Raw genomic sequence first — 27,876 nt, 5'->3', positions numbered from 1 at the left:
AATTTATCACTGTGATAGCTGAAGTAATAAGGAAGGAATTGGTACGGGGCCACAATTGTGAACCAACAATGGAATAGAGCAAAACAACGTTGTTTTTGATTGGCGCATTTTATCACAGGCGCGGCCTTGAGGGCTAACATAACTGTGGAGAGCTGTCAAGCTCTCTCTCTCTCTCTCTCTCTCTCTCTCTCCCTCCCTCACTCACTCAGGGCTAACATAACTGTGGAGAGCTGTCAAGCTCTCTCTCTCTCTCTCTCTCACTCACTCACTCACTCACACACACACACACACACACACACACACACACACACACACACACACACACACACACACACACACACACAGTATAAAATCACACTATTACATTTGCTTGTTGTTTTCTCATTATTAATAGAAATTTCATCATGTGCTCTCCACAGCTGAAGGGCACAAGTAGGGATACTTTTACCAGTAATATGCAGTCTTCAGTTGTTATATTTTTTCTCCTGATTTCCAAGCAAGGCATTTAGGGCTACAATTCCATTTTCAAGGATTACATTAACTTTTTGACATTAAGTCTTCAGTTTATCACCTAGCAGCAAATGATCAACACTGTTGTTAGTTTCACGAATGAAGCATCTCAATAAATTATTATTATTTGTGGAGGTATGTTCCATTTGTACAACTAATTTGAGGCCTTCAAATAGTTGCACAGTCGGAACATACCTCCATGAATTTTAAAGCAGCTACGGAAAAACAGGAAAAACGATGAAAGTTATTATTATCTGTTACCTTCACTGGATAGTAAAATGTTTATTTTTTGCACTGATGAAAAACTTACATTTCAAATTATTTAAACTGTTTAGGGCTGTACTACAATATTCACATTAAATCATCAATTTAATTTGTTATTCGATTATTAAAGTATCAAATATTATTTGAACTTTTATACATCATTAACTTAACAATAAACACCAAACATCAAAGTTCCTACCAGCAGACAGTCACTTGGCATGAGACAAATGTACGGTGACCATCAACATATAACAATACAGCCTTAGGACAACTCATTCCACAGGCTATTGACAATTATTCTCATGTTGGAATCAATATGGCCACAACATATTTTACTAGAGTAATAACTGCAGCAAACTTTATCATTAAAAATTTGATTAGTTGTGGCATTTAACTTGTGATCTCTAAACCAGCAGCAATGGGAACGAAACTCAAAAAAATTGGAGAAACTAAAAGCAGAAGGAAAGCTTAAAAAACCACTACAGAAAGGGGTTGGTTGTCCCCAAAAAGAGCTTCAAATGACTGACATCATCTCACTGGCACTAATAAACTCGAGAACGCAATCGGCTGAGCGCGTATCATCTGCTAAAATGGATGATATTTCAGGCGACAGCTGTAGACGGGCGCGAAACGGAGAAAAATAGGGGCACTCAAGTAAAAGGTGTTTTACCGTCCACAGCTGAGAGCAGTGGGGACAAAGTGGGGGAGGATGGCCACTTAAAAGATGTCGACGGCTAAAAAGACAGTGCCCTATCCGGAGTCTAGTTAAAATTACCTCCTCCCGATGACGCATTCGGGAGGAAGAGGTCGAAGCACAGGGAAGAGCTTTCACATCCCGCAATTTATTATGGGGAAGTGTCAACCAATGTGCATGCCATAAAAGAACAACACGACGACATAAAACACTCCGTAGATCGGCAAAGGGAATCATGCGAATAGCTGGCCGAAGAAGAGAGACTGCAGCCTTGGGCGCTATATCGGCCGCCTCATTTCCACAGATACCAATGTGTCCTGGGATCCAGAGGAACGTAACCGAGACGCCCCCCAAGTGGAGCAAGTGGAGGCAGTCCTGAATCCGGTGGACCAGAGGGTGGACAAGGTAGAGAGCTTGGAGACTGAGGAGAGAGCTGAGAGAATCTGAACAGATAACATGCTGTATCCACTGATGGCGACAGATGTATAGGACAGCCTGGAGAACAGCGTAAAGCTCCGCAGTATAGACCGAACACTGGTCAGGAAGCCGAAATCGATTTGGGGTGTCGCCAACAATATAGGCACACCCCACACCAAATGATGTTTTTAAGCCGTCAGTGTAAAGAAATGTGCCTTCCTTCATTTGTGCACATAGAGCAGAAAATGCCCGACGATAAACAAGTGAAGGGGTACCATCCTTGGGAAACTGACAAAGGTCACGGAGCAGGCAGGTCTGTGGACGGAGCCAAGGTGGTGCTGTACCCCAAGTTGTCAAGAAAGTTTTAGGAAAGCGGAAGGAAAGAGAGTGGAGCAGTTGACGGAAGTGGACTCCCGGTCGTAGTAGGGAGGAAGGGTGACCTGCATACCCTAAATCCAAGGAGGAGTTGAAAAAAAATGTCATGGACAGGATTAGCAGGCATGGATGACAGATCGCCGATTGGACAGCGGAGGTTCAGCAGTCTCAGCATAAAGGCTTTCCACAGGGCTGGTGTAAAACGCTCCAGACACTAAACGTAATCCACGGTGGTGGACAGAGTCAAGACGCCGAAGAATAGACGACCGAGCAGAGGAGTAAACTATGCTGCCATAGTCCAATTTCGAGTGCACTAAGGTGCGATAGAGGCGGAGCAGGACCACTCGGTCCACTCCCCAGGAGGTACCATTCAGGACACGGAGGTTGTTTAGGGATCACAGGCAGTGAGCCGAAAGATACGAAACGTGGGAGGACCAGCACAGTTTTCTGTCAAACATAAGACCCAAGAATTTAGCGACATCTGAAAACGGAAGGTTGACAGGTCCTAGATGTAAGGAAGGTGGAAGAAACTCCGTACAACGCCAAAAATTAACACAAATGGTCTTACTGGGAGAAAAGCGGAAGCCTGTTGTGATGCTCCAAGAGTGGAGGCGATCGAGACAGCCTTGAAGACGACGTTCAAGAAAGCTGGTCCTTTGAGAGCTGTAGAAGATCGCAAAATCGTCCACAAAGAGGGAGCCCGAGACATCAGGAAGGAGACAATCCATAATTGGATTTATGGCAATGGCAAACAGTACAACACTTAGCACGGAGCCCTGGGGTACACCCTGTTTTCTTGGGAGAAAGTACGAGAGAGAGTAGTGTTCACCCGCACTTCAAATGTGTGTTCTGCCATAAATTCGTGAAGAAAAAGGGGCAACCGACCGCGAAAGCCCCAAGAGAACAGTGTGCGGAGGATGCCTGTCCTCCAACAGGTATCGTATGCTCTCTCCAGATCAAAAAATATTGCTGTTTGGCGTTTCCGGAGAAAATTGTTCATGATATAAGTGGAGAGAGCAACAAGATTTTCAACTGCAGAACGATGCTTTCGAAAACAGCATTGGGCAGGTGTTAAAAGACTGCGGGACTCCAGCCACCAAGCTAAACGGCAATTCACCATACGCTCCAAAACCTTACATACACTACTCGTGAGAGAAATAGGGTGATAGCTACAGGGGAGATGTTTGTCCTTTCCAGATTTCGGAACAGGAACGACAATAGCTTCCCACCATCGTCTGGGAAAAGTACTGTCGGTCCAAACTCGATTATAAAGACGAAGGAGGTAACGCAGACATGGTATGATAAATGCAGCAACATTTGGATGTAAATACCATCCGGTCCTGGGGCTGAGGAGCGAGAAGAAGAGAGTGCATGTTGGAGTTCCCGCATGGAGAAAACAGTACTATAGCTTTCCCAATTTTGAGAGGAGAAAGCAAAAGGTCGCACTTCCGCTGCACGTTTCTTCGGGAGAAACACTGGCGGGTAATTTGAAGAGCTCGAAATCTCGGCAAAGTGTTGACCCAATGAATTAGAAATTGCGATGGGGTCCACTAATCTATCAAGCGTGACAGTGAGCCCAGAGAGCGAGGAGAAACTAGGTGCGCCTGATAACTGTCGAATCCGACTCCAAACTTCCGAGGGAGGGAGTGAAGGTGTTAAATGAGCTAGTAAAGAAGTCCCAGCTTGCCTTCTTGCTTTCGCGGATGACGCGACGGCACCACGCACGGAACTGCTTATAGCGGATATGGTTGGCCAATGTAGGATGGTGTCTGAAAACAGGAAGAGCACCTCGTCGCTCACGTATTGCGTCATGGCATTCCTCGTTCCAACAAGGAACTGGGGGGCACCGGGGCAATTCAGAGGTGCAAGGTATTGAATGTTCCGCAGCTGTAAGAATAACGTCTGTAATATGAGTGACCTCATCATCGATGCTAGGAAAGTGACGGTCATCGCATGTCGCTAGAGACGATAAAAGTGTCCAATCGGCTTGGGCGAACTTCCAGCGGCTCGGGCGCATATATGGCAGTTGTGGCTGCAATCAAAGGACACATGGAAAGTGGTCACTCGAGTGTGTATCAGCAAGGGTGAACCATTCAAAGCGCCGAGCTAGTGGAACAGGTCCAAGTGAGAGAAATTTGTCGTGGAGGCAGACAAAAAAGTAGGGTCCCCAGTGTTGAGGCAAACAAGATCCGTTTGGTGGAAGACGTCTAGCAATAGTAAGCCATGCGGACATGGATGTGGAGATCCCCAAAGCGGGTGGTGGGCATTGAAGTCACCAACCAGCAAATAGGGGGGTGGAAGCTGACCAAGAAGATGAAGGAGATCAGCTCGTGCCACTGATGTGGACGATGGAAGGTATACAGTACAAAGAGAGAAGGTGTATCCAGAAAGGGAAAGACGGACAGCGACTGCTTGGAAGGAAGTGTTTAAGGGGATTGGGTGATAATGGAGAGTATTATGGAGAAGAATCATGAGTCCTCCATGTGCTGGAGTGCCTTCAACAGAGGGGAGATCAAATCGGACTGACTGAAAATGGGGGAAAACAAAGCAGTCGCGAGAACGCAGCATTGTTTCCTGAAGACAGAAGATGACCGGCGAGTAGGATCATAGGAGGATCGTCAATTCATCCCGATTGGCTCAAATGCCATGGATATTCCAATGGATAATGTACATAGGGTGGACAGAAAATGGAAGAATGTGACCAAGGTTGCCGCCAACTCAACGACTGCTCAGAGCTTGCGACCGACAGTGTGGAATGGCACTCAGCCGAAGGAAAAAGATCCTGATCCATAGGTTGTTCAGGAGCAGCTCCTGCCACCAGTGATCGGCCGGTTGATCGGCCGCCAGCAGTGCACCTCGGCAACACAGAAGACGGCCGAGGGCAGTTACTGCCAGGTGGTACTGTAGATGAGACATGCCGTGGCGGAGAAGGAGAGGAACTGGGTTTCTTATTAGCCTTCTTGGAAACATGATGTTTAGATGAAGGAGGAACTGATGGATGTGAAGTTCGGGTACGTAAAAAATCTTCATGAGTATGCTCTTTTTTGGAAGTCCGGGTGTCTGATTTTTGGGATCGAGATTTAGCAGAACCTGATGAAGGGTGAGACATAGACTGAGCAGGTGAAAGTGGGGAGGTTGAACAGGCGATCTTTGCACTGGCCGATCTGACGACCGTGTCACTAAAGGTGAGATCAAAAGTCTGCAAGGCCGCCTCCTTTGTTGGCCAAGGAGAGGCAAGGACAGGGCTGTATTTTCCCGCCTGAGGCACAGTGGGCTTCCAACTTGCGAATAATTTTCGAGCAGCAAAGGTCGACACCTTTTCCTTCACTCTGATTTCCTGAATGAGCTTTTCGTCTTTAAAAGTGGGGCAATCTCGAGAGGAAGCAGCGTGGTCATCCATACAGTTGATGAAACAAGGGGATGGAGGTGGACAAGCACCCTCATGGGCATCCTTGCCACACTTAACACATTTGGCTGGGTTGGAACAGGACTGGCTGGTGTGATTGAACCGCTGGCACCAATAGCAACGTGTAGGGTTTGGGACGTAAGGGCGAACGGAAATTATCTCATAGCCCGCTTTTATTTTCAATGGGAGTTGAACTCTGTCAAATATCAAGAAGACAGTATGGGTTGGAACGATGTTCGTGTCAACCCTTTTCATAACTCTATGAACAGCCATTATGCCCTGGTCAGACAGGTAGTGCTGAATTTCCTCGTCAGACAATCCATCAAGGGAGCGTGTATAAACGACTCCACATGAGGAATTAAAAGTGTGGTGCGCTTCAACCCAGACAGGGGAGGTGTGGAGCAGTGAAGTACGCAGCAATTTTTGTGCCTGGAGGGCACTGACTGTTTCTAACAACAAGGTGCAATTCCGTAATCTGGAACAAGACTTTACAGGACCTGCAATTGCATTGACACCTTTCTGAATAATGGAAGGGTTGACCGTGGAGAAGTTGTGACCTTCATCAGACCGAGAAACAACAAGGAACTGTGGCAACGGTCGAACAACTGTCTGTGGCTGAGACTCAGTGAACTTACGCTTATGAGCAGACATAGTGGAAGATGAGGAAACCATTCCGGAAGAATCCCCCATGATTACCGGCGTCTCCGATGGTGTGCTCCTCCCTTGTGGGGGCCCTCTCTGAGGGCACTCCCGCCTTAGGTGATTGTTCACACCTCAGGTCACACCACTTGAGAAACGGACGGAGGGACCAATCGGCACTTTCGGAAGGTATCAGCTCGGGTAATCACCCCTCCCTGGGCCTGGCCATTACCAGGGGGTACGTACATGTCCTACCTGTCTACCCGGGGTGGGGAATTACGCGTTACCCCATCACCGGCTACGCACGAAAATGCGTGGGTCGACCTCCAGACACGCACAGGGAGGAAGAAAGAGAAAGGGAAAAACAACAATAGGGAAAGGAAAGAAGAGAGGTCTCAAACGCCACAGCGGAGAAAAGGGTAAAGAGAAGAGGTAACGAAAAGAGAAGGACAAAGGAAGGATGAAAACATGCAAGCAGAGAAGGCGAAGAATGTGTTACATTTACGAGTGTCCGTCTCCGGATGTAGGCACAAACCATACTCCCAGAGGGGGAGAAAGGGAAGGAAAGAGTCAGAGGTGAGGGGAGGGGGCAAGATGGGGGATAGGGAAGGAAAGAGTCAGAGGTGAGGGGAGGGGGCAAGATGGGGGATAGGGAAGGATGCGGAAAGGGGAGGTATGCAGCCCGGAAAGGAAGGAGGGCCACAGTAGCTCGGGGTCCCGTGCTCGCTACACACGTATCCACAAAAGAGTTGTGGACCCCCTGGGGGGAATGTGCACCAAGTGCTCTTCACAACTTATATGGTCAAAGCCCTGTACAGCAGTCAGTACCTTGACAGTCCTTGCTTTTAGACCCTTTAAGCGTGGTGTCCAGAACTGCTTTTTAAATACAATGTAGATAAGCTTCACTGAATTTGTAACACCAGCACTATGTTTCTCAGTGTCAAACCACACTATAAACAAGAGAAGTTGGACAGATCTTCTGAAGAGTATTTTCTCCATCCCAAAGATTCCTATACACCATTTTTAATTCAATATAAGTCACATCAAGCCTGAAAACAATTTTGTAACTGTGCAAAATATCATCACATTTGGACCCTATACTACCAATATTTATAAGAGCCATGACACAACTTTTCCACCTACTCTGCAAAATATCAGACAAACTATATAAGTCGAAGGACATGAAAAGGAAGCAGTAGTTGAGAAGGGAGCGAGACAGAATTCAACCTATCACTGATGTTATTCTATCTGTGCACTGAGGAAGCTATGAAGAAAACCAAGGAGAAATTTGGAAAAAGGAATTAAAATTCAGGGACAAGAAATAAAACTTTAAGGTTAGCCAATGACAGTAACTCTATCAGACACAGCCAACAACTTGGAAGAGCCGTTGAATGGGACAGACTGTCGGTTGGAAAGAGTTATAAGAGGAACATCAACAAAAGTAAAACAATGATAATGGAATTTAGTCAAATTAAATCAGGCTATTACACAGGAATTATAAAGGAAATGAGGCATTAAAAGTAGCAGATGAGTTTTTCTATTTAAACTGCAAAATAACTGATGATGACCAAAGTATAGACACTATAAAATGCAGACACACTATAGCAAGGAAAACATCTCTGAAGAAGATGGAATTTTTTAACATCTAATATAAATTTAAGTGCTAGGACATCTTTCCTGGGTGCATTTGTCTGGAGTGTAACCTTATACAGCAGTGAAACATGGACATAAGCAGTTCGGACAAGAGAACAGCAGCTTTTGAAATGTGGTGCTACAGAAGATTATAAGGGTAGATCAAATACCTAATGAGGATTTACTGAATCTAACTGGAGGAAAAAGAAATTTGGGGTACAACTTGACTAAAGAACAGGAACAGTTGATAGGTTGTGCCCTGACACACAGGAATAGGCAGTTCAGTAATATATGGAGGTGTCATCAGTAAAAAATGTAGAGGGTGACTTAAATATAAATGCTAAGCAGGTTGAATTGGATGTAGCTTGAAGCAGTTATTCAGAGATGAGAGAGCTCAGATAGGATAGACAAGAAAACTGACTGCAGAAACAGACAGACTTAAAACAAACCAAGTACCACAAAGTTTTCAGGAATGCTCACAAAAACCAGATAGTACATCACTAAGCAAAAATCTAATAATCTACAAGGAGAGTCGCAGGAAATTGCCAAAAATGAAGAAAATCCTTACTTGTAAGGTGATCTAAATCTAAATAGTGTTATACTTTTTTAAGACATAAAAAACTGTCTGTAACGTGTTGTCTGTATAGCTGCTTCCAACAGGGTCTTGTTGCCAACAGGAAAATTATCTCATGATCCCACACTGAAAGCAAAAAATGAGCTACATTACCCACTAATTACCTGAGCACGTCCTAGGCTTGTCTGACAAAGAACAACCTACTTTGCATATATTAACAAGATGTTAAAATGTCCTGCCTGGCAGATTCCATTATTCACTTAAACTCCTTTCCCTTTCCTTAAAATTTTTTTGACTAACTCTGTCGGTAGATATGTGCCTCTGACACAACATTCAGTTCTGCACTCTTCCTGTGATCCATGTCTATTGGATCCATCTAACACCACCTCTGTTTCTATCCATCTGACCAAACTCACATTTGCCAAGAAAGAATAAATATATTACTCAAAATAGTATTTTATATGATGGAACAAAATGTACAGCAAACTGTCAGAGGAGATTGATTAAGGCAGGCAATTAAAATGTACCTTTTAAGCAATATCTGTTATACAGTGAAGGATTATTCAGGTATTACTGGGTATGGTTTGGTAAAAAGTGTAATACAAGTACATAATAATAATAATAGTACAAAACATGTCATTTCACACCACACTTTTACACAATGAGATCTTTTTTCTTTCATTAAAAGCTTACTTCATAGCTCTATAATGGATAATACTAACATCTGATGTTTTTTTCTGTGGTCACCATACCACTTACTATGGAAGTATGCCGACTCGATTTTCCAGGCATGCTAATGGGAAGTTACAGTACATAAAATGGAAACCAAACCTCATCATGTGGGCTTGATGTCAAGTATTTGTAATTTTACAGTACAAAATAATATTTATACAGTGTGTATAGTGATTGGTACTGAGAAATGAATCAGCACCATAGCTCACATTTTTTTTATCTTCTTCAAACAACAGCCTTGCACACCACAGATAAAAGAATGAGGCTGAGTTGTTTTATTAAACAACTTGGCTACATATTCAGGAGAATGAAAGTTCTAATCTTTAATCTGTCATCCTGATTTGCATTTTCAATGGTTTCCTTAATTATTTCAGACAAATGGTTCCAACTATAAGGCAATGGCCAACTGTCCTAGCCTTAGCAAAGTTGATTTGTATGTAAATGCCTGTATTCTGTACAGTATCCTTGTAAAAGTGATCCAAAGATGAATACTACTACTACTACTACTACTACTACTACTACTGCTACTATCAGCTCCCCACTTTAGAAGCTTTTTTTTAAGGGCACGCAACTACTAAGGTCATTAGCGGCCAGTCACAAACACTAGTGCACTAATAGCTTAGAAAAACGCAAAGGGGCAACACCAGAAAGTACTTACAAAGACACAGATAAACAAAATAAGAGAGTTAGATCTCTTTGGACAAGTCTGTCAATGTAATAAAACTAAGGGCACGAGCAGCTGCTCAAGCGTCATCATCTAAAAGTTCCTGTAAGGTAGACGGCAGACATAGAACAACATGAGAGTGAATAAAATGGGGACAGGACAATAAAACATGGTGCACCGTCAATGGATGACCACGTGGGCACTGCGGGGCTGGGTCACTGAATGACAGGTAGCGGTGGCTAAATCGGCAATGCCCAATCCACAACCTGGCCAAAATGACCTCCTTTTGCTGAAAGGGTGTGAGGATGTTGTCCAAGCCATCGGGATTGGTTTGATGGCCCTCAGCCTATTTTCATGGGGAGAGGACAAAGCCTCATGCCACAATGAGGAAACACGCTGACAAAGAACCCCACTAACATCAGTTTATGGGACACAAAAGGAAGCTGTCAGAGGCAGGAGGACAGCATCAGCAGCTTTGTTCCCAGGCACACCAGTGTGGCCAGGAATCCACAAAAAAAGGACACGAGCGCCAGTATCAGCTAGCGACTGAATGGATCGTTGAATTCATTGCATGAGAGGATGGTCCGAATATGGGTCATGGACACTCTGAATGGCGCTCAAAGAATCAGAGCAGTCAGCATAATGAGAATGACAATGGTGGCGGATTTACTGAACAGCCTGATAGAGAGCAAATAGCTCAGCTGTAAAACTTGAACACTGGTCAAGGAGCCGGTATTGAAAGGTATCATCCCCAATGACAAAGGCACGTCTGACGCCATCAGTAGCCTGAGAGCCATCTGTGTAAATAAAGACGTTATTAGCAAACCTCGAGCAGTATATCAAATCCGCGGTCCTCTCCTTTGGGAGCGATCTGAATGCAAGGTGAACACAAACCTGAGCCTGGAGCTAAGATGGTGTCAGGCTCTCACCGATTTGAAAAGCCGCAGGGAGTGTAAAATCAAGTTGCTCCAGCAGGCGACAAAAGCAAACTCCAGGAGGGAACAGGGCAGAGACATACAGCTCGTATTGGTGGTCGAGAGAGTCGTCAAAGAAGGAGAAATATGTCTGGTGGTCGGGCATTGACATCAGTTGGCAGGCATACTGACAAAGTAACATTTCATGCCAGTAGTTTAGCGGTAATTCGGCAGCTTTGGCATACAGACTCTCAACAGGGCTGGTGTAGAATGCTAGCCCCCAATGGTGGACAGAGTTTAGATGGCATAAGATGGACGGCCGGGCAGAAGAGTAGACAAAGCTCCAATAATCCAGCTTTCATCGGACAATGGACCAATATAAGTGAAGCAGGACCATTCGATCTGCTCCCCATGACATACCTCTGAGAACACAGAGGACATTTAGGGAAGGAGTACAATGAGAAGCCAAGTAAGACACATGTGGACACCCGCAAAGTTTCCTGTCAAATGTAAGACCTAAAAATTTTGTTGTCTCCACGAATGGGAGACCAAAAGGACCAAGATGTAAGGATGGTGGAAGAAACTGTTTGTAATGCCAGAAGTTCATACAGAGCGTTTCCTCAGCAGAAAAACGGAAACCGTAAGGGACACTCCAGGAATATAGACGGTCCAGACAACACTGAAGACAGTGCTCCAAGAAACATGTTCTCTGAGTCCGCAGTAGATCGTAAAGTCGTCCACAAAAAGGGAGCCTGAAACGTCAGCTGGAAAGCAATCCATTATTGGATTGATAGGTATGGCAAAAAAGGCCATTTTCAAAACGGAGACCTGGGGCACCCCATTCTCCTGGCAAAAGGCATCTGACAAAACAGAACCCACACGTACCCTGAACATTCACTCCATTAAAAATGCATAATAAAAAGCGGGAGGCAACCGCAAAGGCCCCAAGTGTGCATGGTGCAGAGAATGCCCGCCCTCCAACAGGTGTCGTAAGCCTTCTCCAAATCCAAGAACACAGCCACCGTCTGGTGCTTATGCAAAAAGTTGTTCATGATGAAGGTTGACAAGGTAATTATGTGGTCAACAGTAGAGCGGTGCCTATGAAAGCCACACTGGACATTGGTAAGGTAATGTCGAGATTCAAGAAGCCAAACCAATCGAGAGTTTACCATGTGCTCCATCACCTTGCAGATAAAGCTGGTAAGGGAGATCGGGCAATAACTGGAAGGAAGGTGTTCGTCCTATCCTGGTTTGGGTATGGGAACAACAATTGCTTCACGTCAGCGTGTGGGAACATGACCTTCAGTCCAAATGCAATTACAGGTGCGAAGAAGAAAGCCTTTACCTGCACGAGAAAGGTTCTTCAGCATCTGAATATGGATACCACCGGGCCCCAGAGCAGAGGATTGGGATCAGGCGAGTGCACTTTTGAGTTCCTGCACAGTGAAGGTGGCATCGTAACTTTCACGATTCAAAGACTGGAAAGAAGGTGGCTGTGCCTCCTCTGCTTGTTTTCAAGGGAGGAAGGCAGGGTGGTAAAGGGCAGAGCTCGAAACCTCTGCGAAAAAGCGGCCGAAGGCATTTGAGACATCCTCAGGATCCACAAGGACTTCATTCACTACAGTCAGGCCAGAAATCGGAGGTAGACCCTGGTGCTAGATAGCCGGCGCAGGCCACCCCAGACAACCGAAGGAGTAGTAAAACTGTTGAATGAGCAGGTGAAAGCCACCCAGCAAGCCTTTTTCCTTTCTTTGATAACACAACGACATTGGGCATGGAATCGTTTGTAAATGATCCAGTTCGCCATCGGAGGGTGGCGTTGGAAGGTGAATAAAGCATGTCGCCGAACACAAATAGCATCGCTGCATGCTGTAGTCCACCATGGGACTGGGACTCGACGTGGAGAAGAGGTAGTACGAGGAATGGAATATTCAGCAGCAGTGAGGTATGTGACCTGACTATCGCAACTGGAGAAGTTTTGATCATGGAAGGTCGCCAGGGAGGCAAAAAGCCCCCAGTCGGCTTTGGAGATGTTCCAGCTAGTGGAACGTGTAGAAGGGGTGTGATGCAGGAGATGGATTACGCAGGGGAAATGGTTGCGCGAGTATGTGTCAGACACAGCATACCACTCGAACCGACGTGCAAGTTGGGTAGTGGATACTGAGAGGCCCAAGTGGGAATAGGTATGCGTGGCATCTGAAAGGAAGGTAGGTGCACCGGTATTTAAGCAGACTAGATTGAGGTGGTTGAAAAGGTCTGGGCAGGATGCTGGAGAACCCCAAAGGGGATGGTGGACATTAAAAGTCTCCAATCAACAAAAATGGTGTAGGAAGATGAGCAATCAGTTGTATCACGTCTGCCTCAGTAAAGGCAAACGATGATGGAGTGTAAACAGTACAAATGGAAAATGTGAAAGTCGGGAGAGTAATTCGGACCGCTACTGCCTGCAGATCTGTGTGCAATGTGATTGGATCGTAGTAGACATCATCCCAAACCAGCAACATGACCCCTCCATGAGCCAGAATGTCTGCCACATGGGGTAGGTCAAAACGCACAGAGGTATAGTGTTCAGGTCAATACGATCACATGGGCATAACTTCAATTCTTGGAGACCTACAACAAGCGGGCAGTGCATTTGAAGGAGCAATTTTAGTTCCTCTCGTTTGGACCAAATGCCGCGAATATTCCACTGAAGAAGTGCCATTACAAAAAAGAAAAGGAAAAGAAGAAACAAGAAAGGGTCACCTCGACGGCCGCTGAGGGCCTGGCTTCGAGGGAGCAATGCTGCTGCAATAAATAGGTGGTGAGTCATGGTCCATCAACTCAACAGTTGCATCTGCCACCTTTCTGGGCTGGTCAGGAGGGGCAGCTTCCTCCGCTGGTGAAAGGCCAGATGATCGGCTACCAGCAGGGGCCGGGGGTAGCAACTGCTGGATGGCGCAGGGGAAGAAAATGGACCTCTGTTGAGATGGAGAACTCTTTTTTTCTAGGAGCCTTCTTTGAAGAATTACATTTTGTCGAAAGAACAGGTGATGGCTGTGAAGCTTGTGGACGCAAGGAATCATCGCGTGTTGGTTCTTTTTTGATGGTCCAAACATCTGAGGTCCTCATCTTAGCAGTTGCAGATGATGATGATGATGATGATGTTCGAGCCTTAGGGTTGGTGGGAGGAAGAGGAGATGTTGATCGGGCGATCTTAGCACTGGCCGATCTGACGACCAAATCGCTAAATGTTAGATCGCATGTCTGTGTAGCTACCTCCCTGGTAGGCCAAGGAGAGGCGAGAATGGTACTGTATTGACCTGCCGCAAGCACAGTGGGCTTTCTACTACCCCAACACCGGCTACGCGTGCGAATACATGGGTCAGCCTTCAGACACACACAGGAGGAAAGAAGAGAGGAAAGAGAGAGAGGGCTAGAGGGATAGGAGAAAGAATCTCAAACGCCGAAGCAGAGAATAAGACACAGAAAAGAAGAGAAGGAGAATAGGGCAGACATAGAAGTACGGGCATGAAAACAAGGAGAAGAGTGAACGTAGGGAAAGACCAATAGAGGAAGAAAGTGTGAGGATGGAGAAAAACAGAGGAAACAGGATCCTGGAATTTTCAAACGTCTGTCTCCGGACGAAGGCTCAATACATTACTCTCAAGAAGAGGGAGAGTAAAGGGGAGGTAACAGGGGGTGGGGGGGATGGAGGATTGCGGGGGGGGGGGGGGAGGAAGGGGGGTAGGACAGCCTGAAAGGAAGGAGAACTGCACTAATTTGGGGCCCTGTGCTCGCCATGCATGTATCCACAAGAGAGTTGTGGATCCCCTGGGGGGGGCACTTCAGAAGTATTTACTGTCTATATATCCTTTCACACTGCATTCATAGCATTTTACATCCCACTGTCCCACAATCTTGCTAACCATTACCGACATGAAAGTAATCACTTCTTCAATATTCATCTATGCAACATGCAACTATCTCCACTTGCACTCGAGTGAGCTTTCTCTGACAACACTCCCATCCTCTTCTCTTGACATCTACCATCCCTCATCCCTAAGCCTTACTCTGCTGTTTCCATTTCCTGTTCTACATATCAACAGTAGCTATCTGCAAATTTCCTTCAATTCATGCAAAAAAACAGTGTCAGAACTATGCAGTTGTCACTTAAGAAGATTAGGAAGAAGAACACAAGTTCATAAGTTGAATTATCAAGTAGTCCTTTATTTACTGTATCTCTCCACTAACCAATACCCACACTAACAAGGAGTACAATGCAAGTGCAATAACCCAATTTCCAGAAACTTCACTCAGTGGAAAAGGGGTCAATATAAGTGAACACTTGTCTCGGCTTATCCATAGACACTAGACAGTTTCAAAAAAAATTATGGTCAAAGGTTTCCAGGTATTTTTTAATTGCTGTAGGTGCCTTTTATTGCATGATATCCTCAAATGAAATGATGACACATTGGTTAGCATACTTAATTTTGTACCCTGTGTTCAAAAGCTGATTGTTATTTTACTTTTCTTTCTCCATTTGTATAGCGATGTCTGTACAAGATTACTACATGATGGTTTCCCAGTGTTTATTGATATATAGTTGTTGTTATCCATCTACTAATTGCATGTAAGATGGATGAACTAAAGGAAAGAATTATAAAATTGTTTGAAAATGTGACAGCTTGATTCATCAGACAGCTTGATTCATCAGTTGCAAGCGACAGTTTTTGAAGAAGTTATCATTTGTGATTGGTCTACTGTGAAATTATCGCCAACACACAAAATCTTCAGCAATCTTAAAGACATTTCTTTCCCAAGTGAGATTCATACAAGGAAATGTTACTGCTGCAAACCTCCCGCCAGGCACTGTTTGTGGCATTTGGAATATTTAAGTCTCCTAGGTTGATATCATCCAAGGGAATGCACCAAACCCCCTGAAGAATAGATGTATGTGTAAAAGATAAAAATTGATATGAGATTGAAAAATCAGAATGTGAGAGTTTAAAAAGATTGTAACCACCTCAACATACCACACCCACCCACCCACACACAAACACACACACACATTACATAATAAATGTGTGACATTTATTGCGAGATCCAAATGTAGTTTTACAATTAATGTAACACCCTTATATCCACTAATCTGATAAGAAAAATTTGCATAGTATCCTTCGGTGGGCACAGGTAGATAAATGAAAAGAATATAAACAATAATTGTGTTTCAAACACTGCATCACAGCTTCATAACTCTGACACTAACCACTGAACAACCATTTCCTCTGAGAATATCGTGACGTAAAAGGCAAATAAAGTACTTTGAAAATACCTTGAAAACTTTGACCATCATGTTTTCCGAATCAGTCAAGTATCTACAGGTAAGCTGACACATGGGTTTGCCGATTTTTACTCCTCTTCCACTGAGCAAAGTTCCTGGGAAATTGGATGATGGCACTTGCCATGTTCTCCTCTAAGTGAATAGTGGTCCATGCAGCTGTTTTAAACATGAAAAACATTCATTTGGCATTTTCACAGCTTCATTTATTGAGTCAATTTATGGTACAATAGTACTTGTAAGCATCCCTTATGAATGAACTGCCTCTTGGCTTCTGTCTCAGGGTCTTTGGCCGACAATTCTTTGATGAATTTTTGACATTTCACCAGGATGAGTGCCTGACAAGCTTCACCCTCCATTGCTGGTGGTGGATAATGCCAGTCACTCATGCTGGGAAAATACCAGAAAAATTATCAAATAAACACCAGATGCATAAAGACATGCAGACTGAAAAAGACACCCATAGAGCAACTAGAGCTCTAGGAAGAGGTGTAAATCAAAAATGGCTTTTTCCTAAACAGAAATTTAGGACATCTGCTATTTTTCATGTATCAACATATGGTTACAAATGGTTTCAACTGATAACAAAATAGCCCCAAGCTGTTACACTTCCCAGTCTATAATGACTATCAATTTGAATTTCTCCTCCTCTCAAATTTTTAAAATATATTTGCAAACATCTAAACTAGCATTTTTTAACATTATTATAGGCAAATCTCAATTTATTGCAACTGAATTTTCCAAGACTGACGCATTTATAGAGACCTCCTGGGTCGGCCCCTCAATGCACTCTGATGAGCCGCCAAAGAAATAGTATTATTTAAGTGACCGCAATTGAGTGCTCAACCTATTCTGTAACCTGCATTACTTGTCCAGTCAATCAGTTCAGTGCTACACACAACCTGTACTTCACTGTATCTTGTGTAGTGTTCTATACAGTACTGTGTTCCAGAAATCATGTTTGTTCTTGCTATAGCACAGACATCCACAAAGCATATTTAATATGTGCTTAAACTGTAATTATTCTATGGGATCATCATCTGTCTGAATGAATATAGGAAAACTCCCAAAGCGCTCAGTGAAACAGCAGTCTAAATATGAACAATATAATTAAAGGACTTCCAACAACAACATACAGAATAAAACCAAAAATACCAAATCTGCTAATACTTTCATAAGGTTATGAATTCTTCTCGGGTTATGAGCAGAGTGGTGCTGTCGTCTTGTCACAATGTTTCGATGAGTTGCATACCCACCATCTTGTGGCGAAGTTTCGGGATGCTATGTTCGGCATATCTATATGGCTGCTTGGCCGTCATCCGCTTCTGTAGGTCAGCCAATCGTGTTCCTCTGGAAGGGGGGTACCGTGTCGGTGGTGAGGGGGGATGCGGCGTGGTCCAGCATCGAGACCCAGTAGCTATCCAATCTGTCTGCGGATGCCGCTTCCTTCAGATTGCAGCGTTCCTGACATATTTTGTCAATTGCGGGATTCCATGCTGCACTGAGCTAAAAACAGCTGTCTCTGTTACTAAATTGTTGTAGAGACATATCTCCACTGCCTCTTTGAAGACTGAATCCCAGAAACTGTTGGCGCTGTGCAGCTTCTTCGTTTTTTCGAATTCGATGGTGTGGCCCCACAGCAATGAAAAACTACAGGAGTTCCTACGCCATCTCAGTGGCATACATGACAGCATCAAATTCACCATGGAGTTAGAAGAGAATGGCTGCCTTCCCTTCTTGAATATTTTGATCAAGAAAAATACGGACAGTATGTTGAGACACACTGTCTACAGAAAGAAGACACACACGGACTTATATCTCAATGCTCGGAGCTGCCATCATCCAGCACAATGTAACTCTGTACTAAACACCTTAGTACAAAGAGCCAGGTCAATCTGTGACAGGGAGAATTTGCCATGTGAATTAGCACATCTGCAGGAAACCTAACGAAAGAACGACTGCACAGAGAGACAGACAAAACGCGCCTGGCATGCAGACAAGAGACGGGACGAGAAACCAGAAGGAGACAATGCAAAATGTGTGACGTTTCTGCCATTTGCTGGACCACCAACAACCAAGATCACAAGAATATTAAAGAAGCATGAAATAATGACTATCTTTCGCACACTGCAAAAAGTTAAAGATATACTTGGCTCAACCAAAGACCAGCTGGAGTTGCAGACACTGGGCATTTACAGTATTGAGTGCAAATGTGGGATGGAATATATCAGGCAGACAACAATTTATCTCCAAGTGCTGCACTGAACACATCAGGAAAGTACGACTAGGACAGACAAACAAGTCTGCGGTAGCAGACCATAGCATTATCGAGGGTCACACCTTCGAATTCAAAAAAACGAAGAATCTGTGCAGCGCCAACTGTTTCTGGGACTCTAATTTCAAAGAGGCAGTGGAGATATGTCTACACAAAAATTTAGTAAACAGGGATAGCGGTTTTCAGCTCAGTGCAGTGTGGAATCCTGCAATTGACAAACTACATGAGGAACGTGCCGATCTGAAGAAAGCGGCATCCACAGACAGATTGGATAGCCACCAGGTCTCAACACCGGGGCGCACTGCGGCGCCCCACCACCACTGATGCGGTACGCCCTTCTGGAGGAACGTTATTGACCAGCCTACAGAAGCGGACAACAGCCAAGCAGTCATATAGATATGCAAAACACAGCATTCCGACACTTTGCCATAAGATGATGGTTATGAAACACGTTGAAACATTGCGTCAAGATGGTGTCACCATTCGGCTGATAACCCAAGAAGATTTCATCATTGGAATACGCCAAGAAAGACTGCAATCGCATACATTTTCATAAGCACTGACAAACAATGATATACATCTAAATTCACACACTGAAAACCACTGTGAAAGGCATGGCAGAGGATACTTCCCACTGTGCAAGTTATAAGACCTGCTTTCCATGTCATTCACATATGGAGCATGAGAAGAATGACTGTGTAAATGTCTCTGTGCATATTGTAATGTCTTATCTTTTCTTTGTCATGGGTTGTATATTCCTAGATTCATCACTTACAGTTGGTTCTATAAACTTTCTAAGTAAGTTTTCACAGGATAATTGGCCTCTACCTTCAAGTGTTTACCAGTTCAGTAATCAAAACTTCCGGACTAAGAGGCCGTGGTCCAAAAGTAGAAATACTTCTCCCTGACGTTTCATTGCCAGCTGCGGGCAACATCATCTGATGTGGGTCTATGACTGGCTGCTAGGCCGTGGAGGTCCTGTTTATAAAGAGCACGTAGAGGGTTTAAGAATCATGAAAGAAGGTTGTATACGTGGAAGAACCCTGGAGATACTAAAAGGTATCAGATAGATTATATAATGGTAAGACAGAGATTTAGGAACCAGGTTTTAAGTTGTAAGGCATTTCCAGGGGCAGATGTGGACTCTGACCACAATCTATTGGTTATGACCTGTAGATTAAAACTGAAGAAACTGCAAAAATGTGAGAAATTAAGGAGATGGGACCTGGATAAACTGAAAGAACCAGAGGTTGTACAGAGTTTCAGAGAGAGCATAAGGGAACAATTGACAGGAATAGGGAAAAGAAATACAGTAGAAGAAGAATGGGTAGCTCTGAGGGATGTAGTAGTAAAGGCAGCAGAGGATAAAGTAGGTACAAAGACGAGGGCTGCTAGAAATCCTTGGGTAACAGAAGAAATATTGAATTTAATTGATGAAAGGAGAAAATATAAAAATGCAGTAAATGAAGCAGGCGAAAAGGAATACAAACGTCTCAAAAATGAGATCGGCAGGAAGTGCAAAATGGCTAAACAGGGATGGCTAGAGGACAAATGTAAGGATGTAGAAGCTTATCTCACTAGGGGTAAGATAGATACTGCCTACAGGAAAATTAAAGAGACCTTTGGAGAGAAGAGAACCACGTGTATGAATATCAAGAGCTCAGATGGCAGCCCAGTTCTAAGCAAAGAAGGGAAGGCAGAAAGGTGGAAGGAGTATATAGAAGGTTTATACAAGGGCGATGTACTTGAGGACAATATTATGGAAATAGAAGAGGATGTAGATGAAGGCGAAATGGGAGATACGATACTGCGTGAAGAGTTTGACAGAGCACTGAAAGACCTGAGTCGAAACAAGGCCCCCGGAGTAGACAACATTCCATTAGAACTACTGACGGCCTTGGGAGAGCCAGTCATGACAAAACTCTACCAGCTGGTGAGCAAGATGTATCAGACAGGCGAAATACCCTCAGACTTCAAGAAGAATATAATAATTCCAATCCCAAAGAAAGCAGGTGCTGACAGATGTGAAAATTACCGAACTATCAGTTTAATAAGCCACGGCTGCAAAATACTAACGCGAATTCTTTACAGACGAATGGAAAAACTGGTAGATGCAGACCTCGGGGAGGATCAGTTTGGATTCCGTCGAAATGTTGGAACACGTGAGGCAATACTGACCTTACGACTTATCTTAGAAGAAAGATTAAGAAAAGGCAAACCTACGTTTCTAGCATTTGTAGACTTAGAGAAAGCTTTTGACAATGTTGACTGGAATACTCTTTTTCTAATTCTAAAGGTGGCAGGGGTAAAATACAGGGAGCGAAAGGCTATTTATAATTTGTACAGAAACCAGATGGCAGTAATCAGAGTCGAGGGGCATGAAAGGGAAGCAGTGGTTGGGATAGGAGTGAGACAGGGTTGTAGCCTCTCCCCGATGTTATTCAATCTGTATATTGAGCAAGCAGTAAAGCAAACAAAAGAAAAATTTGGAGTAGGTATTAAAATTCATGGAGACGAAGTAAAAACTTTGAGGTTCGCCGATGACATTGTAATTCTGTCAGAGACGGCAAAGGACTTGGAAGAGCAGTTGAACGGAATGGACAGTGTCTTGAAAGGAGGATATAAGATGAACATTAACAAAAGCAAAACGAGGATAATGGAATGTAGTCAAATTAAATCGGGTGATGCTGAGGGAATTAGATTAGGAAATGAGACACTTAAAGTAGTAAAGGAGTTTTGCTATTTAGGAAGTAAAATAACTGATGATGGTCGAAGTAGAGAGGATATAAAATGTAGACTGGCAATGGCAAGGAAAGCGTTTCTGAAGAAGAGAAATTTGTTAACATCGAATATAGATTTATGTATCAGGAAGTCGTTTCTGAAAGTATTTGTTTGGAGTGTAGCCATGTATGGAAGTGAAACATGGACGATTACTAGTTTGGACAAGAAGAGAATAGAAGCTTTCGAAATGTGGTGCTACAGAAGAATACTGAAGATAAGGTGGATAGATCACGTAACTAATGAGGAGGTATTGAATAGGATTGGGGAGAAGAGAAGTTTGTGGCACAACTTGACTAGAAGAAGGGATCGGTTGGAAGGACATGTTTTGAGACATCAAGGGATCACAAATTTAGCATTGGAGGGCAGCGTGGAGGGTAAAAATCGTAGAGGGAGACCGAGAGATGAGTACACTAAGCAGATTCAGAAGGATGTAGGTTGCAGTAGGTACTGGGAGATGAAGCAGCTTGCACAGGATAGAGTAGCATGGAGAGCTGCATCAAACCAGTCTCAGGACTGAAGACAACAACAACAGAGGGCAACGAAACGTCAGGGAGAAGTATTTCTACTATTGGACCACAGCCTCTTAGCCCGGAAGTTTCAATTACTGAAGACGCCGGCCGTGAAAGCCTACACACTATGATTTAACAGTTCAGTTCTTTAAAATTCTGTGTGCCGCTCTCCCACGGATTAAATGAATTTGTGACCATTCATGCTGCCCTTCTTTGTATACATTCAATATTCCACGTTAGTCCTATTTAGCATGGATCCCATACACTTTAACTACATTCTAGGATGGATTGTACATAAGTTTCGTAAGCTCTCATTTTAGACTGACTGCATTTAAGTGGTATTCCATGTACATAAGTTGCGTAAGCTCTCTCTTTTTAGACTGACTGCATTTAAGTGGTATTCCACCAATGAACTGAAGTCTGCCACCGGATTTACATACAACTAAGTCTTTGTGGTCATTTTATTTCATACCCCTACAATTTATTATATCCAAGTATTTGTATGACTTGACCAATTCCATGTGACTTATTGATATTGTAGTCATAGCATACTACATTTTCTTTTAGTTTTGTGATGTGCACAATGTTTTTTTCTGGAAGTTTATAGCAAGTTGTCAATCTTTACATCACTTTGAAATCTTATAAAAACCTGAATGAATATTTGTGCAGTTCCTTTTAGACAGAATTTCCCTACTGATAAATGCATCACCTATGAAATGTCTGGGGTTACAATTAATACTATCCACTTGCTGCTTTCTCTCTACCAAAAAATTCTCAATCCTCTAACAAATTGTGGTACTTTGTCAAATGCCCTTAGAAAGTCGAGAAATCCTGCAGCTACCTGACTGCCCTGTTTCATGGCTTTCACTAAGTCACATGAGAAAATTTTGAGTTGTGTTTCACATGACTGGCATTTTTGGAATCCATGCTGGTTAGAGGTATATTTGATATACCTCATTATGTTTGAGCTCAGAATATGTTTTAAGATTCTACAACAAAAGGATATCAAGGATATTGGATGGTAGTTATCTGTATCATTTCTGCTACCCTTAACGTAGATGCGTGTGACCTGTGGTTTGTTCTGACTATTGGGCATGATTTTTTGGTCAAGGGATCTACAGCAGGTTATAATTAAAAAGGGCTAACTCAGCTACAAATTCAGTATAGAATCTGATAGGGATCCCATTGTGCCCTGGACCTTCTTTGAGCTTTAACAATTTCAGATGTTTCTCAGTACCTCTCATATGAATAGCTATTTAATTCATCATTTCAATGGTATGGAGTTAAATTGAGGCAATACTATTGTACTTCCTTTTGTAAAGGAAAATCTGAAAACAGAGTTCAGCATCTCTATTTTTTCTTGCTAACCCCAATTTCAGTTCCTGCCTTATTCAGGTGTGTCTGGATACTAACTCTGCAATCACTAACAGCTATTACATATTCCCACAAGCTGTGTAGCATGCAATGTGGTGCAGCAGTTAGTGTCACTGGGTTTTGTGCTGTGAATCACCAGTTCAAACCCAACCACAAGCAGTTATTTGACATTATAATTTATCAGTTCTGGAAGGTTATAAAAGTTTATGTTGTTTGTGTATATTCTGGAATATTCAAAGTTTGTATAAATAGCTGCACTCTCAATCTAGGAGTTCAGTTCTGCTCAATTCTGACTTTGGTGTTCACAACAAATGGGCTTTCAGTGCTAAGCATTGTACTTCACTGACAACCCTGGTTTTGGATTCAGACTTGATTCTGGCTACAGTAAGACATTGGGGGAGTTACTTGGTACTTCAAAACACATTCATCATCATGGCCCCAATTACATAACATAAAATCCACCACCTGCATGGACAGGAACCCCAATACAAGCAGTACATCATTCCTGCAGTTCATATATTCAGGATATCAATGGATTACAAAAAATCAGTAAGTCAACTGCAATCAAGATTCTGGCCAGGGCACAACTAAATGGCTGAAAGGATCTACATCTACATCTATACTCTGCAAACCACTGTGAGACGCATGGCAGAGGGTACATCCAATTGTACCAGCTATTTGGTTTTCTTCCTGTTCCATTCACCTATGGAGCACAGCAAGAATGATTGAAGACTCGGTGCATGCAGTATTTATTTTAACCTCATACTTACGGTCCCTACATGGGCAGCACATAGCGGACTGTAGTATATTCCTGGCATCATTATTTAAAACTGGTTCCTGAAACTTTGTTAACAGATTTTCTCAGGATAGTTTGCATCTATCTTCGAGAGACTGCCAGTTCAATTCCTTCAGTATCTCTGTGACACTCTCCCACAGATCAAATGAACCTGTGACCATTTTTGCTGCCCTCCTCTGCATATGTTCAGTATCTCCTATGAGCCCTATTTGTTACAGATCCCACACATTTGAGCAACATTCTAGAACCGGATGCACAAGTGATTTATAAGAACTTCCCCAGTATTCTACCAATAAATCAGGGTCTGCTATCTGCTTTACCCATAAATGAGCCTACGTGATCATTCCATTTCACATAACTATAAAATGTTACACCCAGGTATTTGTATGAGCTGGCCGATTCAGTGGCAAGTCCACTCCATGGAAGAAAATTTGAAGAACAGGGCCCAAAAGCATGGAAAATGACAGTCTTGCAAACAGAATGTTTTAGCACTATGCTACATTGTGAATCTGAATATGACAAAAGTTAACCAAATCTAACACTTGATGAACTCTGATCTTTCACAGTCTGTGACTGAACCAGGAAGAGATGACGCTGCCATCTTGGATTTACATTGCAACTGTCAAATGACAACCACACAACCTTACTAACCCAGGTACAATTAACTACTCCACAAAGAATAACACCTTGCAGAGCATACACTTATGGGACAGAATACAACACATTAGTATACTTCCACTGCAGACTCCCCGGAGATGATGCAAGCTAATGCAGAGAAACAGAATGTGTTTTTTATGGCTACTATATCACTAGACATCAACCATCATGGCAATCCTATTCACTTAGGTGACCTATGGGACAAAGCCCATCACCATCCTCTGGATGATAATTCCCAAAACACTATAGCCCGCATCACCATAAATAGGTACCAGCAAATCACTTAGTTACTGAATTCAGTTAAAAGTAAAATGGCCACCTAAGTGAGGCCACCACAAGTGAAAATTCCCTAGATGATTCCACAGAATGACAGCTGCCTACTTCATACAGACAAAGGCCTCAAAGAATTCTTTAATATGGCATTGGTTGATAGGCTCTCATTGTACATTGATATCGAACGGAGAGATTGGGATACAAAACTGCCCGTTACAACATTCGCATACAACACAGTGAAGCAATATACTATGGGCATCGCACCATTCTTTCTAATCCAAAATCAAAGGGCCAAAATGGCAAAGTAAACACTGTCTCATTCAACTGGATGTTACTCAGGACGACTTTGTGAAACACTATCGACATGACAGGAGAAGCAAGACAGTTGGGTTGCATTTGAAACATAGGTACTCAGGAAAAAGAGCAACCACTGACCAGTGCAATATAGCCTGGGAGACTTACTATTGATTTTTCTTGCCTGTGTAGAAATTGGGACTACTGGAAAAGTTACTAACGTGCTACTTCAGGCCATATCATATCCTCCACCACTTGTTGGACATCACAAACACTCTTTATCAAGAAGATAGAATGACTAAGAATCAACACCCTTTCAAACAGTGTAAAATAGTGTACAGCTATTTACATAGATTCTATCCATATGTGTTTCTTTAATTAGTATTATTAGTCATTCATATCTGTATTCCAGGTAGTTTGAACACATACCCCTGGTCACAACTGTGCACTGCGATTCAAAAGGCGTGATTCAAAAGGCACATTGTGAAAGGGTCTGTATAACCTTGTGACACATGCTGTAGTTGAATCCTGTGACATAGTGGGGTAGATAGTGAGGAATATCACCTGCCCGCTCTTCAGTTTGCAATCCTATGAAGGAGAGAATTGCAAGACCACAATCTGGTGACCTACCTTCCCTCACTCTTCTACCATCCATCCCCACCCCATCCACCCTGTTACACCCCTAAAGCACAATTTATCTCTTAATATGGCTCTACTGTATTTAGATGTGATACACATATTTCATATTTGTTCTTAACCCACTCCATTTAACAGTACACAGAAATATACAATTAAAAAAATATTTTTCATAATTTGCAATTTTTCCATCGTCTACAATAGGGAAACTATTAGAGTGAAAATGAACAGAACCTTTTTTTTAGCAAAAGATTTAATTTAATTTTATTTGATTTTGTACTGAGAAACATTTTTGTAGAAGCTGCAGTATTGGGGTTATTTAAGAAAAATGTAAAAATTGCCTTTTAAATCCAACATTCACCACCATGCCCACACCCCACTAGTGGAGACTTTTAGTATGTTGTTCATGACACTCCCTCCCACTGCTGAACAAAACCCTGCAATTACAACAATTTGTTCTCCTATTGGACCTTTTTTGGCCATTGTTGACTGGTCTGTAAACAGTTTGCAGAAATGAAGGAGAAAGGCCATCAACTCTCTTGTTTCTGGGCACTGATAAGGTGTTCTGGCATCCTGTTGTGGATTTAACAATTCCCTGGCAAAGCAAGGACACAGAACAGAAAGTTACACTTTATTATCCCTTCAATATTACACTCTCATAAACAATACACTACCTCAGATATGACAAGGATGCTGAAAGGCATTCACCATGGTCAGCTGAATTAATCACAGTGGTATTTTTTCTCAAATGCATTAGGGAAACAAAGGAAAATTTAAATTGGAATAGCTGGAAGAAGTATTCAAACACAAACCTTAAAAATGCAAATATCTTATAACTGTGCCTGATTGCCTGGACCCAGAAGTTTCAGTATTGTTGGGTACTTCTTTGTAACTAACTACTACACTGACATTTAATGCATGGGGAGAACTGATTGTAATTAATGATAAGTTCCATTAGTAATCTCTTTAGCTTTCAAACTATGAAAGAAAAACAGGTTGCAATTTTCATGTTGCATTCACAACAGTTCATTTTAATGGGCTTTGATGGTTGATGATTAGTCCTCAGTTTACAAATACAAGCTTGTCAACTCATGGCTTTAGGAAAGCAGTTTTCATCAGCACAAAATTTCAAAAAATGGTCAAACTTTATAAAAGTCATAAATTTTGTTCTGTTAAATGTTTAACAAGGGTTCAACCTAAAGTTGTCAGTTCACCCATCTGCTTTGACCTGTGATGTAACTGTCCTGCTATTTCTAGAAAACTTGGATGCTTTGTTGTGCTATCTGTCAGACAGGGGGAAGCAAATTATCATTTGTGGGGATTTCAATGTTGATTCCCTGAAAGCGTGTAATAGGAAGAATGACCTTTTAGTATTACTCAGTTCTTTCAATTTGAGCTCCGTCATTGATTTTCCTACTCGGATAACAAAGAACAGCAGTACATTGATAGATAACTTTTTTATAGACCAAGATAAGTTTAAGGACATAAATGCTTATCCTGTTGAGAATTGTCTTTCAGATCATAGTGCACAGCTTGTTACAGTACATGACATAGCTCCATGCAGTATAATAAATCAGACTTTCAAAGCAGTGCGTTCAATTAACAATATAAATATTGCAAACTTTAGGGAAAGCCTACAGCAGCTAGACTGGGATGAAGTGTATAAGGAACCCGATGCAAACTTGAAATATAACTTATTTCACAATACATTTTTAAGGGTATTTGAAAATTGTTTTCCCAAGAAAATAGTTAAACATAATTCCAAGAAAACATATAAAAAACCTTGGCTAACTAAAGGAATAAGAATATCTTGCAACCGTAAAAGAGAACTGTATCTAACAGCAAGAGGGAGTACTGACCCCGAAATTGTTCAATATTATAAAAACTATTGTGCGGTACTAAGAAAAGTTATTAAAAAGTCCAGAAGCATGTGTATCATGTCTGAGACCAGTAACTCTGATAATAAAATTAAAGCAATTTGGAATATTATTGAAAGGGAAACAGGGCAACCAAGAGCACAGGAAGACTTTAGTGCAATAAAACTGAATGACAAGTGCACTAACAAACAATCAGAAATTGAAAATATTTTGAATAATCATTTTTTAAATGTTGTGGAGAAAATAGGATCTAGATCTTCACT

At 42.6% G+C, this 27,876-nt stretch overlaps 1 protein-coding gene across 1 annotated transcript in view; it reads right to left on the bottom strand.

Moving 5' to 3' along the window:
- LOC126268027 (DDB1- and CUL4-associated factor 5-like) overlaps positions 1 to 27,876 on the bottom strand; it is a 125,374-nt gene that overhangs the window by 68,118 nt on the left and 29,380 nt on the right. The window lies entirely within an intron of this gene.

The sequence above is a fragment of the Schistocerca gregaria genome, chromosome 4, assembly GCF_023897955.1.
Source record: "Schistocerca gregaria isolate iqSchGreg1 chromosome 4, iqSchGreg1.2, whole genome shotgun sequence".
Taxonomy (NCBI): Eukaryota; Metazoa; Arthropoda; class Insecta; order Orthoptera; family Acrididae; genus Schistocerca; species Schistocerca gregaria.
Note: the sequence above shows the minus strand (reverse complement) of the source record. Positions and strands in the feature narration are given on the sequence as shown.